Source organism: Sinocyclocheilus grahami, unplaced genomic scaffold (genome assembly GCF_001515645.1).
Source record: "Sinocyclocheilus grahami isolate Dianchi unplaced genomic scaffold, SAMN03320097.WGS_v1.1 scaffold707.1, whole genome shotgun sequence".
NCBI classification, from domain to species: Eukaryota; Metazoa; Chordata; class Actinopteri; order Cypriniformes; family Cyprinidae; genus Sinocyclocheilus; species Sinocyclocheilus grahami.
In genome coordinates, this window is record NW_015505886.1 from 425,924 (window position 1) to 435,269 (window position 9,346).

Sequence of the window (9,346 nt, forward strand, 5' to 3'; positions counted from 1 at the left end):
TAAATTGACATTCCCAGAATTCCCTGCGTTACATTTCAAATTTGATGTTTTTTTGTTGAAATAACTATGTTTCTTCTTAGTTTTTTCTTGTCAGTTTTGTATATTAGGGTTGTGTTACCCCTAATGTTGTTAAATTAATGTTTATTGCATTATTTCAGTTTCATGTGTGTTACCATGATAGCGTTTAGTGTTTGTGTGAATGACCTTCTATATATGTTATTATTTAAAAGCCGCATGTGATGGGCTTTGGTTCATCATGTGACTTTCTCATCACCATCTGCATTTGGTGGTTATCAGTGTATTATAAAGGTACAAAACAGATTTCAGTACTTCAATAGGTTGGTATATTAACATTATATCAGTTAATGAAATTACAGTATTTAACTGTAAATTTAAGTTAAAACCTTAAAATCTAAAATGTCGCTACCGTATTTTTTACGGTAAAATTCCAGCAACCACAGCTACCGTTTTTTTACCATAAATTTTAAGAAATTTTTTTTACGGTGTATATATACTTATATACATGTATGTGTATACAGATATATAGATATAACACCAAAAGGGGGCAGGTTAAGGGTAGTCATAGGGTCTCTCTATATCTTCTATTATTGTTTGTAGATCCCTGCCCCTGTTTGAGGCTCCTGCCCATTGGAGATCTCCAGGTTGAAACTAAACTATACCCATTTCCAGTACAGAAACTGGTAACATGCAGCAAAAATGCCAGTGGCAGTGAGAACAGGGTTTAACAGATATTTCATAAGCTTTTAAATGAAATTGGATGTAGTGTTCTCAAAATTGTGGATCCCCTCCTGGACCTTCGATGATACATTTTTGATCAGCAGGTTCAGTGTGGTTAAAGTTAGGAGTAAAATTAAGGGTGGGCTTTAGGGAAAGGGATGAAGGATCTGAGGATCCTCAAATACAAACTGAGTGTATGTGTGTGTGTGTGTGTGTGTGTGTGTGTGTGTTGCTTCAAGAGAGCAATCATGCATTTGCATTGTGTTTTACTTTTTTCTTTTATATCATTGATTCTTCATTCATTCATACATTCATTTATAATAATTTATCATTTAATCATAGTATTATTCCATTAACCTTTACATTTGATCATTTAGCAGATTTTTAATCATATAACATCCATTCATGATTATAAATGTACTCAGGGCTTGAAGTGGGCTAGTACAGAACGGTAAGCAGATCCGGCACTTCTATATTTTAGTCTTTAGTGTACTGACACTTCTGACATGTTGCCGGTACTCAAAGTTAAAGCGTCAGTGTCAGTGTCTGGGTGATGAGAAATCCAAATAAATCACACTAACAGGAGGGGTCACCTCTCATCTTGACAAATCATGTGAATGAATGCATGCAGAGTCAGTCTACCTCAGGTTTTTTTTAATGTGTGGGGTACGAGAGCATGTCAGGAGAGGTAGAAAAATAATTAATTATTGAATCAGTACATTATAATGAAAACAAGAACTTCGAAATAAAAAGAAGCATGTTTTTGCAATCAACTCCTTGAAGGTCCAAGGATCCAGTAAGCAAATTCAAAAAGTAAGTTCAAAACAGTGCTAAAGCAGAGAATAGTGACTTATGTCCAGATGTCAGTAAATTATTCTTTTGAGTGTGTATTTGGCTTAAAAGGAAGAGTGTTTTATAATGGACACTGGCTGAAGGTGTTTTAAATTATACAGTTGTCAGTGGTTTAGTGATTCTGAATGGATCCATATAGTAGTACAGTCAGGTCAAGGCAGGAGGTTTAGTGGTCTTTGGCGTCTCTCTTTGGCCCTGTTAGGTATCACAGCTTGACTTGTGCTTATTTGTATTAAAAATGTTTATTTAATTACTTGAAACTAAACTTTCCCTAATTCATTATTGTGAATTCTGAAAATTATAATAAACTTATAATACATTGAGGTGCAAATAGTATCTGACACATAAACAGCATCAAACTACTATTTATTTAGTGCCCAGAATTTTTTTTTCTCTTTATATATATTGTAAACACTCTGCCTATATGTATATATTAATAGTATCTTTTTTGGGTTGTGCAGCTGTTGTTGTGACTCAAGTTTCAGTAAATTTACACTTACTCATCTGTGATCTGATGTTGTCTCTTCGTTTTCTTATCCTCTTCGTTCGTTCTTCTGCTCTCTCTTCCTCTGCTCTTCTTCTCTCTTTAATCTCCTGTAAGAGCTTTCTGTTTATTTCAAAATAGCATCCGATGTTTTGCACCACTGTCTCCTCAATCTTCTCCAGCAGCTCCTTGATCTGAGTGTGGTCACTCCTGTTCTGATTGTTGAGAACATGATATCTGTTCCCACATTTGTCCAGCAGCCACTGGAGATCCTGCCCTTCACTCTCAATGTGCTGCTCTATAGATGTGTCTAACAGAGAGTCTCCACAGGTGAACAGCACTATAGTGTGACTCCAGACTCTCTCACCGAGAAGATCCAGATGTCCTTGCACTGATTTTCGGTGAATCTCTTTAAATCTAGTGTCCACACGTATGATCAGTAGTACAGTGTGTGGTCCTGGAGGACACAGAGACACACTGAACAAAATATCCTGTTTCAGTAACTCAGAGCTGAACTCTACAGTGTAATTCCTCCACCATCCTGGAGCTTCAATGACAGTGATGTGTCTGTCTGCTACTTCTCCATGTCTCCTCACACACTGAGCAGATCTCTTCAAGTCAAACCCCTCTATGCCCAGGATGGTGTTTCCTGCTGAACTCTTACCAGCAGCTCTATACCCCATTAACACAAAACAGAGAACAAAACATGCTTAATAAAAATGATACTTAACTGCAAACTGTGAATATCTGCTTCACACTCCTTCACCATTTTCCCTGTGACACAATTCAGCAGAGTACTTCAATGTTACAGTGCATCGGCTTAGGACACACTCAAAGACGGATCAAAATCAGAGATGAAAAATAAGAAATACCATAGCCACTTTAACAAGTAAAGTGAATGTACACGTTATTTGGTAACATGCTTGAGCAAACTATCAAAGTGAACATTTCTGAGGAAACCCATTAAGTGGCAGTGCCTTCCCAAGAGACATACAGATGCTTACACACACTTACACACACACACACACACACGTCATACATGCAAGATTTGTCCAGCATGGGGAAAACAAACAGAAGAATTAAAATCCTCAGAAACATTCATTGATAGTTTGCTCAAGTATGTTGCCAAATAACGAGTACTTTTAACATACATTGCCTTTGTCAAAAAAATGTATGAATATATGTTTTCAGTGGACTTTCAAAATTTGCTTTGCCCTTCTCATTCAGCCCTGAGATGTTTTGAATAATTTGCGACCGTAGGGCTGAAGAGTCAGGATGAATACGGTTTCTCCCACGATCTCGACATCTCAGCATGGAGATCAGGGAAAAACGGAAGGCCCTGCCGTGAAGGTTTACGATTTAGCTTTTGGAAGCACTTGTCCAGCTTGCTTTTGGGACGAGCGTCCTGTTTCTCGGCTGGCCAATTGATGTTAAGCTTTGCTACAACGCAAGTCACAACCTCCACAAACTCCTCATATGCGAGAGACAGTGGTGACAAGTCCACAGTCTACTCCGTGTCGAAGCTCATCACGTCAACCTCCTCGGAGGAAGACAGATGAAGCGTCTGGCTCTCTCTCCGGGGGGAAGAAACCGTGGGGTGGGCTTCCGATCCCTGAGAAGGAGCCGTGGATCTAGCGGGTGAGGACCGAGATAAGGACGAGCCCGTCTAGGATCCCTCCGCTAAATCCACTTGTGATCCCCACGATAAAAGTCCGGTCCAGGACCGGACCCAGCAGGATCGCGAGCCTGGCCTCTTTCATCGAAGACGGCCAGGCGGGAGTGTAGCACACGGAGTGGGAGAAGCTCACAATCATGACAGTCAGCCCCCTCGAGAACTGACCGTGCATGCTCCGCTCCCAAACAGACGACGTACAAATAGCGTGTATCCCCACCCGAGAGATAGCGCGGGCAGGGAGGAACACACAACTTGAAATGCCGTCCGCTCGCCACAGATTTGGAATTACACTTTAACATATTTGCTTTCTTTCTAACAGAGTTTCTCCTTACTGACTGGGCTTATGCAGACACACACACACCATAGACGTGCTCACTGAAGAGCAGAAGCTAACATGTGTGTTTGCCGGATGCGCCTTTATGTGCACTGGTTGCTCACGTCACCCCGCTCGTAACGTCTCGCTTCTCCATTGGACTGATTTCACACATGCTTCAGAACGTGGTCTCGCCAGGGCACTCCCAAAGCGTTTTGATGCAGCTCAAGTTCCTGAAGGGTAACTGATTACATAACTTGCATTACATGTAATGAGTTACTCCCTAAACTGTAGACTAACATGAAAGTAAAAACACTGTTAAAATAGGATCCTTCTTTGTTCTGTTGCCATGACTCACTAATTTCATAAAAGTAATTTCAGACTCACTCATCTGTGATCTGATGTTGTTTCTCTGTTTTTTCATCCTCTTCGTTCGTTCTTCTGCTCTCTTTTCCTCTGCTCTTCTTCTCTCTTTAATCTCCTGCAAAATCTTTCTGTCTATTTCAAAATAGCAGCCGTTGTTTTGTGTCACTGTCTCCTCAATCTTGTCCAGCAGCTCCTTGATCTGTGTGTCATCACTCCTTTTCTGATTGTTGAGAACATGATAGCTGTTCCCACATTTGTCCAGCAGCCACTAGAGATCCTGCCCTTCACTCTCAATGTGCTGCTCTATAGATGTGTCTAATTCCGAGTTCACACTGCACGATTTTCAAACTCGTCGGATCGCTGTATCGTTGTTTTCACACTGCATGACTATCTGGGGTAGCATTCAGTTGCTGCTGTGTTCACATTGCACGATGGATCGGCGACAGGGGGTTTCACAGGGAGTTCTCGAGCAAGACTGGAATTATTTAAAAAAAAAATATATATTTATATATATAGCCCGCAAGTTGTCTGTGAGTTGATTTCCAGCTACAAGGAGAAAAAGAAAAACTGATTATGCAGGAGGGAGATGCAGGGAACAGGGATTGGTGTTCTACAAAGAGAGTTGGAGGTAAATAATTTTGCAGTAACTGTTATGCTGATGTTGTGGCTGGTCAAGCAAATGTTTGTGCTTGTTTCTGTATCATATAATTGTTCATATATCTATTAAAATACTGATATTCTGGTCTATAACTCCTCCCCGAACTTCCCTCTGTCCTGTATCTTGGTCTCTCATTGGCTGTAGGTCATCGCCGATGTAGTTTTCAGTCAGAAATCATTGCACACAGCGTGATTGTGAATCGCCGACCGCTCCAGATATTTAGCATCCCTCAGATCGCATCTTTGATAATTCACACTGCGTGATTGTCATTCGCGTGAACGAGCACCGATTTGCCTCCAATTTTGGGCATTTGACGGCGATTTCGCAAAACTTGTCGGCGAGTGAAAAGTTGGCCTAAAATCGTGGAGTGTGAACTCGGCATAACAGAGAGTCTCCATGAGTGAACAGCACTATAGTGCGACTCCAGACTCTCTCACAGAGAAGATCCAGATGCCCCTGCAATACTTTTCTCTCTTTCTCTTTAAATATATTATCCACACGTATGATCAGTAGTACAGTGTGTGGTCCTGGAGGACACAGAGACACACTGAGCACAATCTCCTGTTTCAGTAATTCAGGATTCTTTTCTACTCCTCTCTGCCCAGGATGCAGTTTCATGCTGAATTCTTACCAGCAGCTCTATACCCCATTAACACAATCCTCAGCTCTGAGAGATGCTGGGTGCCACCTGCAACAAACAGAGTACAAGACAATCTTATTCAAAATTATGCTGTACTGGGAATCTATAAATGCCAGCTCTACGCTCCTTTACCATTTTCCCTGTGATGCATTTGAACAGAGTTGTTAAAAACTCTCAAAGACAGATCAAAATCAGAGAAGAAAAATAAGATTGAGTTCTAAGGAACATTAATTAGCTTTTTGGATTAAAAGAACAATTTCTTTACATGAAATTAGAATGCTATGACAATTAGAGATTAGACTGTACAGAAATTTAAATCTACAGGTAACGCTAATACACTAGGCTACATACACATAGTCACGTAATGCTAATGTTGTTAACATGAACAATTTGAGAACAAAGTATAACAATAATAATAATAATTTGTACGGTTTGATGTGAGCTAAGCGTACTATTGGTACCACGATTTATTGTAACAAAACATTGGAACAAAAGTGGCAGACATGTTACTTACTTATTCAGATGACATTTTCCACAGTGAAAATACTTATTTGGGTTATACTTCCAAGATGTACATTCTGTGATTCCTAAGTATAGTATCCACAACGCTGCGCTGACTGACGGCCACACAAACACATCAAAACATTAGATTAATATGCGCTGAGGAGCAGTGCTGCTGCACAACCCACATAAGACAACCCATATCGTCACGTGTGTGTGTACGTAAGTATATATACATATGTGTGAATATGTATAAATGTGTATGTATGTGTGTGTGTGTATATATATATATATATATATATATATATATATATATATATATATATATATATATATATAGAGGTGCATCGGTGCATCTGATGTGAGAGGACAACAGGGGATTATGATGTTTTTATCAGCTATTTGAACTGTCATTCTGACGGCACCCATTCACTGCAGCTTATACATTTCTCCAAATCAGTTCAGATGAAGAAAATACTATTTTAGTCTTTCTACTTTCATGTTTATTTTTTATTTTTTTTTTATTTCATATTTATTTCAATGCGATACAGTTTCTTTGAAAATTTTTTCACGACAATCTTAATTATTGAGATGCACCTGTAGATAACCGGCATGAGAAACTTTCACACTCTTCTGTAACTTAACGTTACATCTCTGTACCTCACGAACACGAACTTAACACTAAACCTGACAAAAACACGCGCAGTTAGAAATTTCTAAATGTGTTCACCACCAATCATATTTTGAGTAAAATTATCAACAAAAAATGTTTTCCCGTGTACTTTTATAAAGAGAAAAGCAATCCAACTTACCGTCTCGGTCGCTCAAAGAAAAAATGGCGTCGTCGCATTGCGAGGCAGCAGTCATTGAAGGGCGGAGTCCAGACAATTCGGCTGGGTTTTTTATTCCGCACTTTTAGTGTAAAAGTGAAATTACACCTTATAACAACACTGAACACGAGTACTGTTTAACACTGTAGATTGTTAATTCAACTCTTTGGGAATTAATAACTTTTATCACTGCAAATATTACACTGCTGATTTTACTGTGTGTATATATTATATATTATATTATAATTTTGACTTCTCTCGAACTTGCAAATTATCTTATTTTTATGTGTTGTAGATGATGCACTGCAAAACAGTATTGCTTCATCAAAGAAAAAATGGCGTCGTCGCATTGCGAGGCAGCAGTCATTGAAGGGCGGAGTCCAGACAATTCGGCTGGGGTTTTTATTCCGCCCTTTTAGTGTAAAAGTGAAATTACACCTTATAACAACACTGAACACGAGTACTGTTTAACACTGTAGATTGTTAATTCAACTCTTTGGGAATTAATAACTTTTATCACTGCAAATATTACACTGCTGATTTTACTGTGTGTATATATTATATATTATATTATAATTTTGACTTCTCTCGAACTTGCAAATTATCTTATTTTTATGTGTTGTAGATGATGCACTGCAAAACAGTATTGCTTCATCAGTATTGCTACTTGCAATATGAAATCAAATGCTATAAAAAGGTATTTCATATACTTATAGTGTGGATAAATGATTTGCCATTTTATTATGACTTGGGCAATTGTTTTATAGTTGAGAGTTTGAGTATTAGGTCTTGGAGCTTACATAATATGATCTATAAACCAAAAGTAACCAAGACATTACTTAGTTAAAAAAACATAACAAAAGAAAGCACATATAATATTAAGACTTGTTGATTGTTACATAAAGGAATATACAGTATACCAGCGGTTTTCAAACCTCTTCCTGAAGTACCCCCAGCACTGCACATTTTACATGTTTCCCTATATCTGACAAACCCACTTCAGGTCTTGCAGTCTCCACTAACAAACTGATGAGTTGAATCTATGGGATCAGGTGTGATAAATGAGGGAGACATACAAAATGTGCAGGGCTGGGGTACTCCAGGACAGGTTTGAGAACCACTGCAGTATACAATTATAGATAAAAAGACATCAACTCAATCACTTGAAAGCAGTTAAACAGAGATGCCAATAATATTTTTAATAATACTTTAGAACAGTTGGTAACACTTTATAATAACGTTCAGTTGTTTTATAATAAGTCATTTATAAGTGATTAGTTAATGATGAACAAAATAATTTACAAAACATGACTATGCATTCATAAATGATTAATAAGTGATATGCTAATATTTTTATCTGTTTTGTAGATTAAGTTATAAATCATTTACAAGATTAGATTGATGATGAACTAATCATTTACAAAACATGACTATACATTCACAAATTATTTTTAAGTAATAAGCTAACGATTTACAAATCTGTTGTAAGTTATCTTAAAAAATAGCATCATGAAATAATCAAACATATCCTTAGTAAATGGTTAATAGCTACTAGTTAAGTTACAAGTTAATATATTATTAATCACTTATAAATCATTAAAATGTCAACATTGTACTATCTAAAAAAACTAAAAAACATTTGTTAATCATGAACAAATGATAATTAAACCATTAGTAAATTATCAGTATATAATTCATGTATGCTTCATTAAAGTTGTAAGCTGGTCTGTTAAAAAGCACAAAAATGCAATTATGCAAAAAATATATTTTTAAAGAATAATAAATTATTTGCTGTCAAGTGAATAAACATGTAAATGACTTACAGTCAGGGGATTCCAGTGGGTTGTGTTAAACCCTTTCTCTCATCAGAACAGACTTGTCTTCTGTGAGAAGTATGTTGGATTTAGTGATAATGTGAACCGGTTTTACCCTCCACTCAAGTGCACAGCGTTAAAATACTCCATGTGTGTCAAAGAAGACATCTGTCTACACCCTCACCAGTCAGCCATTACATTGCAATACACACTACAAAGTATTCAAAACCTGTTGTGTAAACGCATGAATAAATCATTTACAAAGCTTTCTGCATCCCCTAATCTAACATTTTAACTGCTCATCACTTGTAAATGTGTTACACATCATTTGTAGATTTTTCTTACCTGTTACAAATGATCTGTAAGTGTATACAAGGCATTAACAACACTTTCTGCATCCCCTAATCTAAAGTGTAAACTACTCATCAGTTGTAAATGTTTTACTCATCATTCGTAGATCTTTCACCCCAGTGTG

At 37.5% G+C, this 9,346-nt stretch overlaps 1 pseudogene; it reads right to left on the reverse strand.

The window, feature by feature from the left end:
- LOC107559960 (GTPase IMAP family member 8-like) overlaps positions 1–5,704 on the reverse strand; it is a 13,504-nt pseudogene extending 7,800 nt beyond the window's left edge.
- Between the last annotated feature and the right edge of the window lie 3,642 nt (positions 5,705–9,346).